At 41.0% G+C, this 9,180-nt stretch overlaps 1 long non-coding RNA gene across 2 annotated transcripts in view; it reads right to left on the bottom strand.

Annotated features, from left to right (window-relative positions):
- Nucleotides 1–3,715: 3,715 nt before the first annotated feature.
- LOC137055558 (uncharacterized) overlaps nucleotides 3,716–9,180 on the bottom strand; it is a 108,147-nt gene continuing 102,682 nt past the window's right edge. Inside the window, exons 2-5 of one of the 2 annotated variants that reach the window (XR_010900026.1) lie at nucleotides 5,493–5,637; nucleotides 5,200–5,252; nucleotides 5,016–5,086; nucleotides 3,716–4,240 (exon numbers count right to left, since the gene is read on the bottom strand). This is a non-coding gene — a long non-coding RNA (uncharacterized lncRNA). The remainder of the gene's footprint in view (nucleotides 4,241–5,015; nucleotides 5,087–5,199; nucleotides 5,253–5,492; nucleotides 5,638–9,180) is intronic. The other variant, XR_010900024.1, reaches the window with a different exon arrangement.

Below are 9,180 nucleotides of genomic sequence, written 5' to 3'. Positions count from 1 at the left end.
TTTGGAGGTCTGTAGATATTGACTCTACAGAAAGTTGGTGACTTCTGCGCACTGTGACCCTCAGCATGTGCTGACCCCGCTCTGTTTTTTTATGTGGCCCAGTTGCTGTTGTACCCAATTGCTTCCACTTTGTTATAATCCCACTAACAGTTGAGCATGGCATATTTAGTAGTGAGGAAATGTCAGGAATGGACCTATCATGACACCACGCTTGAGTTCACTGAGCTCCTGAGAGCGACCCATTCTTTCACTAATGTGTGTAGACGCGTCTGCAGGCCTAGAGCTTGATTTATACACCTGTGGCCATGAAGGGATTGAACACCTGCACTCAGGGATTTGGAGGGGTGTCCCAATACTTTTGGCAAATCGGTTATTGTGTGAATCTTTATTATTGATGTGAGCAGCCAGTTCATTTGTGATAATAATAGTGTAAAGAAAATACAGGATGGCTTGGGAAAATATTTGATTAAATGGGATCAGTCAAGTCAACAATTGAGCCTATAATGACTTTATAAAACACACGCCTGGTTTCACTATGCACAATTCATCAGCAGCACATTATAGCAAAAATAAAAAAATAAAGTCTTCTTAATCTTTCATCAAAATCAAATAACTCTGACATGACCTTTCGGCTGATGTCACCAAACCCTCTTGTTTTTTAACCGCCTGTCTTGTGGATATAATCAAGAACCTTTTTTTTTCTTGTTTAATGTCCTGCTCCACTCTGAAATACTTCAGGTTATGGAAGTAAAATGCTGTTTTATCTGGACTTTGAGTTGTTATTGTAAACGTGACTGTGCCATGTTTAAGCTGATATGGTATGATGGGGTGGTTTATAATCGTCACGCTAAATGAAGAGGGTGTGTGGGGTCTAAAACACTTGGAAACTACTGTATTATATAAAATACCACAGGTTAGATCTTACAGCGGTTCATCAAACCAGACGCATGATCTTTGCTCTACTGAATCTGTCGCATTAGGCTCTCGGTTAGACATGGCTCACTCTATAGACTGATTTCTCTGGTAAAGCAGAGTGGGTTTACTGGTGCTCATGGACACACTGCTGGTGGGGAACATAGATTCACCAAACATGTCTGAAGTGGAGTTATTACAGCCTGCTGAAACGCTGCTTTTGTATTCGCTCACTATCACTGTTCTGAAGAGACTGGAGGGCTTTCCCTCTTCAGCTCACAGTGAAACTGGAAAACACAGCCCCTGAAGAGTGCTCACGTTTCACCTATCAGAAACAAACTTCGATCCCACTCTCAGGACGATGTTTCTGTGTAAACGCAGCAGACGTCATGAACTACAGCTAGCGTTAGTAAGAGAGACGGCTGACCTCGAGGTGCAGCCGTGGAGATAAGTTGTTATTAAAACACCAGCCATGTTTGTGAAAGGCCGTCTGCGTTTCAGCCACCTGACTTTCAACACTGTTCTGCTGATCAAAAACAGCAACAGTCACTAATAACAATGAAACTCAAGGAGCTGAAGTTTCCAAAATGGTTTTGATAAAGTCCGTAAATACAGATGGTGAAATGTGTTTAAGATAATTTAAGCACTGTTGGAAATACACAGGACTGCTTCTGAAATGGTCAAAGTTAAGTCACCCTCATTCAAGATTGTTTCAAAGTAGCTTTACAGTGATAACAGGAAATTAGTAGAAGAGAGATTGTTTTGGCTAAATTTTGGCTATATTTATTAAAATTATTAAATGGATGGCCTTAATTGGACAATAAAAGCCCTCCCTACATCGACCCCTAACCCTACCCCATAAGTGAAGTTAATAAACATAATTTCGGGAGGAGTACGCCCATCTAATCTTTCAATTAATACCAAGGTATAAAACCAGCAGCTTACCTCTTCCCCTTTTTAGTTCCTGAAGCATCCCTCCTCCTCCCCTGCTCCTCCTTTTGTACACCACACTGGTGGTGGTTGAGGAGAGATCCCTGACACGAGTGTAAAGCGCTTTGGGTGTACAGTAGTATATGAAAGCGCTATTGTGGTGTGACAGGCAGCGGGGCGAGGGACCGCGAGAGCGGGCCGGTGATTAAGGTTCACGAGTGCCAGCTGCGTGGCACACCGGTCTCGTCTCGCGGCCATGTGACGGGAGCATATAAGGAGGAGCAAGGGCTGCGGAAGACGAGAGAGGACCAGGCCTGGAATTTATGTTTAGTTTTGTTTATGTGTTTGTGGGCAGTCGTCCGTGAGGGGCTGCCCACGTTTTATTTTGTGTGTTTGTGGGCAGTCGTCCGTGAGGGGCTGCCCACGTTTTATTTTGTGTGTTTGCGGGCAGTCGTCCGTGAGGGGCTGCCCGCGGTTTTACTTTCGTTTTGTTTATTTATTTTGAATTAATAAATGTTGTTGAACGTTCGCCGGTTCCCGCCTCCTTCCTTCCCATCTACGAACTTCATTACATTGGTGCCGAAGCCCGGGAGGAAGGAGGGACGCGCTGTCGAAGAGCCCTCGCTGCTGAGGGGGATCGCGGTGCTGAGGAGGTCGGGCAGCGCGGATGAATGAGGACCGCGAGGGCTGCCCGAGGCGATGGTGCTGGAGCGAGGAAGGTGGGACAGAGATCTCGCTGCTGAGGGGGATCGCGGTGCTGAGGAGTTCGGGCAGTGCGGATGATGAAAGACCGCGAGGGCTGCCCGAGGCGATGGTGCTGGAGCGAGGAAGGTGGGACAGAGCCCTCGCTGCTGAGGGGGATCGCGGTGCTGAGGAGTTCGGGCAGTGCGGATGATGAAAGACCGCGAGGGCTGCCCGAGGCGATGGTGCTGGAGCGAGGAAGGTGGGACAGAGACCTCGCTGCCGTGCCCCTGGGTCGAGGTGGGGTGGCTGCCGTCCGAGAGGGAGCGGAGGAGTCGCCGCGCTTGCCGTGAGCCGGAGCCTGCTGCAGTCCACCTGATAGGAGAGGAGCAGGGAGCGCGGGGCTCGCTGCCGGGTCCCTCAGAAGGAGGAGTCACCGCCGGCCGCCAGGGGGCGGAGGAGGCTCGAGCTGCCCACCAGGCGTCCAGTGCCATCGCACAGCATCGCGAGGAAGAGCCTCTCAGCGGGCTGAGGGCCGAACGGCAGTGTGTCTGGGAACCGGACCAGATATTTTTTTTTTCCTCTTTCTTTCTTTTCCCTCTCTCCCCTCTCTCGTCCGCGGGCTCCTCGTGCTCCCGTCTACATTTCTCTCGCCTCTCTGTCCTTACCCCTAGGTGCCGCAGCCGCCGGCCGGTGATTAATGTTCACGAGTGCCAGCTGCGTGGCACGAGACAGGTCTAACTGCAGAACCGCAGAACCCATATACGTCACTCACAACAGTCTGAGGGCGACAACAGCGCCACGCCAGTCTCATGCCGGAAGTGGGCGGAGCTGATTTATCTTCGCATACATTGCTCTATTTGGAGCGTTTCAAGCCCAAAGTTTAAACGATGTTAATAATGTCAAGTATTTAATTATTAAGTTCTAATTGAAGATAGATAGAGAGATGATAGATAGGCTAGATAGATATACTCACTCATAGTTAAATCATAAAAATATGTTTTAAAATAAACAATACTGGATATTAATACAAAATCAAATAATTTACGTTAAAAAATGTATTTATAAAAAAACATTAACGTTTTTAAAGTAAAAAGTTGCTATTATTTTTTATTTATTTATATTATGTCTTAAATATTATATTAGATAAACTGAACACAAATCTTAACACACAAAAAAATGAAAACAAAGATTGAGCATTTGAACATTTATTTTTATGACACAACATATTTGTTTTTTACTCAAGCATCTCAGAATAAACCTTTTTTTCATAGTACATAATATATATTACACAATTCTACACTGTTATGCATGATTCAGATCAATCAAACAAACCCCAAAACACACAGAAATTGTTTAATTTTATAAAATGTTCCTTAAAAATCCCCTTAAGTAGCAAAAGGCATCATATACTAGCTTGGGTTTGCTTTAAAAAAATACACAATCAGACCAAGGGGAATAAATTGAACTAAGTTGAAAGTTATTGCACAGCAGGTACATGACAAATTAAATCTAAAATAAATGTAACCTCTATAAACAACTGTCTCTTTGGCCAGTTGTCGGTCAACTATTCAGCCTGTGAAAGTTGAAGGGCTTTTTCCTAGTCTTCCACTTTCAAATTTCAGAAATCAGGGCTCTTCCACTAAACTGTTGAAAACGTTTGGTTGTTCCACAGTCTTTACACTGCAGTGCAGAGGTCTTCTGTGATCCGTGGCTCCTTCATGAGACAAGGGTACAAAAAAATAGGATGAAATGTTGGAAGTGTTTTAACAATATCGTGTGTTGAAGTTAGGATGTAGCATGTATAATAAAGTTGTGAAATTCAGTTTCTCATATCTAAATTTCTGACATAAATGATACCCTGTCACAATCAAATTAATTAACCATTTTCAGTTCAAAATGTATACAGAAATTAAAGGCAAGCACTTCATAGGGCTTCTCACACTGAGCTTATCGTCATTCTAAACACACTTTTAACCTCGGGTAAAGTAACATTTCACACTTTTATATTTACGTGCTTTGGACAGTCACTGAACCACTGTGCACTCTATATAAATAATAAAGTCAGCATTGAAGAGGAAAAACATCAAATGCAAACAGAAAACGCAATTGCAGCGAAGAAGAGACCATTTAAATTATTGTATAGTCTGAAATGTCCATTCAGGATAAACTTGTAATACAAGGACATGCAAAGCTTGAGCATTTATGAAAACATATTGTGTGCAGTGCAGTGTCTGTCAGTGACCCTGATACTGCACATATGTTATCCCATGGTTTATTAAAGTACAGTGTGGAACGGCAGTGTATGAATACCCAGGATTAATTGTTCATCTCAGGTAAATGATGATCAGTGTGAAACATAAAGCAAGATAACCCAAGATTCTGTATACCCGGAGTTTACTATTTCAAGTGTGAAAAGCCCTCATGTTTTTTATCCTAATGAAGGGAAGCTTGTATTTAATTTTTTTTTACCTTTTCCTTCTTTTTCTTACCATTAACATGAAGATACTGTCAATAGACAGTACATACTGTCAATAGAGCCATCCAACTGTTGTGGAACAGTCTAAAACAATTGAACATTATAGAATAGAAGAACATTCCTGGAAAATGTGACATATAACAACACACTATCTGTATAAGTAGCCTATGTCTTAATTAGAGCCTTTTAAAACTAACCTTGTTTTTGATCAGCTTCCATTATCCTGGGTGACATTCTGATTGTCAATTTACTGCAACAAAATCAAACAGATATATATAATGCTTGGTTGTGTACTTAATTTAATTTTAATGGGACACATTCAAACACATGAAATAGTGTTTGCATTTTGTTAGCTTAAGCACTATATATATATATATATATATATATATATATACACTTGAAACTTTATAACCAACTAATTCAAAAGGGACAACAAATAAATACTATTTCTTGCTACTGTGTATAAACAAATAACTCAAAACCTTCACACCTCCATGGACAGCTGCTTTTTGAAGTGAATTTGAAGGTGTATTGTGCCATCTGGTCAGTTTAAAACACTGGGCAGTAGAAACTGTTGCAGAATGTCTTGCATTGATGTCCATGAAGTAAAGCTGATCCTCTCCAAATCGTAATGCCTCAATAAATTAGTGGGAAAAACACATAAAACACTGGTCAGTATCAGATAAAAGCAAATAAAAAATATAGCTGCAAGCAGCCATTATCGGGGCCAAGCGCAAAGAAGAAGACAAGACATGCCAGCATGGCTGGAAGTCTCAAGCCAACTGCAACAATGAGCCATTAAGGACCTATTAAGTTGATTTTAGGCAAAATAGCAGTCAAATTTTAAATACAGTCAATAATAATGGTTTAATGGTTTATCACTTTCGACCAATAGGTGTCACTGTTACGAAACTGATGTGGTTTAGTCAGATTGAGATGACAATGACACATGCAAAGTTTGGTGTCAATATGTCAAAGCATTGCAGAGATACAGCCTCAAGAGTAATTTTTGCATCATGGCTCAACTCTGTTGCAGTGGTATATGAAAACTGTTTTGTCTATCAATCCGAAATCCATAAGTATTTGTCAGCATGGTCTGAAGACGATACGGATCAATTTTGGTGAAAATCGGACAAACGGTCTAGGATGAGTTTGAAAAAGTAGATTTTTAACAAATAACAAGATGGAGCACAGATATGTTTGCAAAATATGGCAAAATTGGTATCTATCTTCTCGGCATGAGCCAATGAATGTATTATGACCAGTCTCATTACAATAGGCTAATTTAATCAAAAGTTATTAGCATTTTTGTACATTTTATTACAACTTTTGACCACAAGGTGGCGCTGCCCCGAAACTTTTTGAATATCTTCGGGACATAGAGCGGAAGACACATACCGAGTTTTGTAACGATACACTAGTGCATTCTTAAATTATAGCATTAGCATTTTAAACCGTAATACTGCATTGAAGTCAATGGGAATTTCATGTTTTGTTTTATTATAGCGCCACCAAGAGGCACAATCCCACCAATTTTTTTATGTGTCCTCGTAGTGAGCCCATACATATGTGTGTCAAGTTTGGTGAAAATATTTCATTTTGTTTTGGAGTTATAGACATTTATATGAAAAAACACGTAAAAAATGACTGACACCTGACTTTGATTGGATTTTACTACCCCTTACTATCAATATTTTGAGATTTGGGCATTAGCGTATAGCTATCGACCTATGTTTCCGAACTTCTGAGGCTGGTTTCGTCTCGATCGGACTAGCGGTTTCGAAGATATCAGCAAATGTTTTTTAAGCACTAAATTACAACTCTGCGCAAACCATATGCCGAAACCTGGCAAGTCTGGTATCGTTGGAGTCGGCAAGGATTCAGGAGACCAAAAAACACACTCCCATCAAAATATGTCAACCACACCCAAAGTTATAAGCGTTTGAAAAAAAAATTTCTCCACTAGGTGGCGCTGTTTCGAAACTTCTCAGGCTACTTCAGGGCATCGTGGTGATGACCCATACCAAGTTTCATAACAATCTGTTCATGCGTTCATAAAATACAGCATTTTTGCACATAATTCAAAATGGCCGACATCCAAAATGGCCGACATGGTAAAATTGGATATCAGTCGACTCGGCATGACGCCCTGAATCTAATGAGACCAATTTTATGATTTTTGGATAAACGGTTCAGAAGTTATAAGCCAAAATAGGCATTTTTCGTATCTCCGGACAGGTAGGTGGCGCTGCGCCGAAACGCTGCATGTTGCTTCAAGTCATGCTTGTGATGACATGTACCAAGGTTGGTTTGAATACGATAAAGCGTTGCGGAGATATAGCCTTTAGTGTGTTTTTGCAACCTCCACGTAAAATTTGTTTGTGCGTTTATTGAAAACGATTGGACGAATCAACTTGAATTCCATAACTTTTTGTCAACATGCTCTGAAGATGATCTGTTTCAATTTTCGTGAAAATCGGAGCAACGGCCTAGGAGGAGTTCGAAAAAGTAGGTTTTTCAGAAAATTCAAAATGGCGGGAAAATTTGCATACCGGAAAATGACATCATAGGGTGAAATCGAATCGGCTTGAGCCAAGGAATCCGATGAAAAAAGAATTTTGTTTCTAGCCCTTAGGGGTCAAAAGTTATAAGCATAAATATGAGTGAAACTTTGGACAGGTGGTGGCGCTAGAGGGATTGAGTTAGAGGCACCAAATTTGCTATAGTGACAGCTCAGACTGGCCTCTATGAGTGTGCCAAATTTCACAACTTTTTACCATACGGTTCTATGGGCTGCCAGAGACTCCTATGGCGGAAGAAGAAGAAGAAGAAGAAGAAGAAGAAGAAGAAGAAGCAGAATAATAAATATAGCTGCAAGCAGCCATTATCGGGGCCAAGCGCAAAGAAGAAGACAAGACATGCCAGCATGGCTGGAAGTCTCAAGCCAACTGCAACAATGAGCCATTAAGGACCTATTAAGTTGATTTTAGGCAAAATAGCAGTCAAATTTTAAATACAGTCAATAATAATGGTTTAATGGTTTATCACTTTCGACCAATAGGTGTCACTGTTACGAAACTGATGTGGTTTAGTCAGATTGAGATGACAATGACACATGCAAAGTTTGGTGTCAATATGTCAAAGCATTGCAGAGATACAGCCTCAAGAGTAATTTTTGCATCATGGCTCAACTCTGTTGCAGTGGTATATGAAAACTGTTTTGTCTATCAATCCGAAATCCATAACTATTTGTCAGCATGGTCTGAAGACGATACGGATCAATTTTGGTGAAAATCGGACAAACGGTCTAGGATGAGTTTGAAAAAGTAGGTTTTTAACAAATAACAAGACGGAGGACAGATAGGTTTGCAAAATATGGCACAATTGGTATCCATGTTCTCGGCATGAGCCATTGACTGTATTATGACCAGTTTCATTACAATGGGTTAATTTAATCAAAAGTTATTCGCATTTCTGTACATTTTATTACAACTTTTGACCACAAGGTGGCGCTACCCCGAAACTTTTTGAGTATCTTCAGGACATGGAGCGGAAGACACATACCGAGTTTTGTAACGATACGCTAATGCATTCTTAAATTATAGCATTAGCATTTTAAACCATAATACTGCATTGAAGTCAATGGGAATTTCATGTTTTGTTTTATTATAGCGCCACCAAGAGCCACAATCCCACCAATTTTTTTATGTGTCCTCATAGTGAGCCCATACATATGTGTGTCAAGTTTGGTGAAAATATCTCATTTTGTTTTGGAGTTATAGACATTTATATGAAAAAACACGTAAAAAAGGACTGACACCTGACTTTGATTGGATTTTACTACCCCTTACTATCAATATTTTGAGATTTGGGCATTAGCGTATAGCTATCGACCTATGTTTCCGAACTTCTGAGGCTGGTTTCGTCTCGATCGGACTAGCGGTTTCGAAGATATCAGCAAATGTTTTTTAAGCACTAAATTACAACTCTGCGCAAACCATATGCCGAAACCTGGCAAGTCTGGTATCGTTGGAGTCGGCAAGGATTCAGGAGACCAAAAAACACACTCCCATCAAAATATGTCAACCACACCCAAAGTTATAAGCGTTTGAAAAAAAAAATTCTCCACTAGGTGGCGCTGTTTCGAAACTTCTCAGGCTACTTCAGGGCATCGTGGT

The sequence above is a fragment of the Pseudorasbora parva genome, chromosome 2 (genome assembly GCF_024679245.1).
Source record: "Pseudorasbora parva isolate DD20220531a chromosome 2, ASM2467924v1, whole genome shotgun sequence".
Taxonomy (NCBI): domain Eukaryota; kingdom Metazoa; phylum Chordata; class Actinopteri; order Cypriniformes; family Gobionidae; genus Pseudorasbora; species Pseudorasbora parva.
Note: the sequence above shows the minus strand (reverse complement) of the source record. Positions and strands in the feature narration are given on the sequence as shown.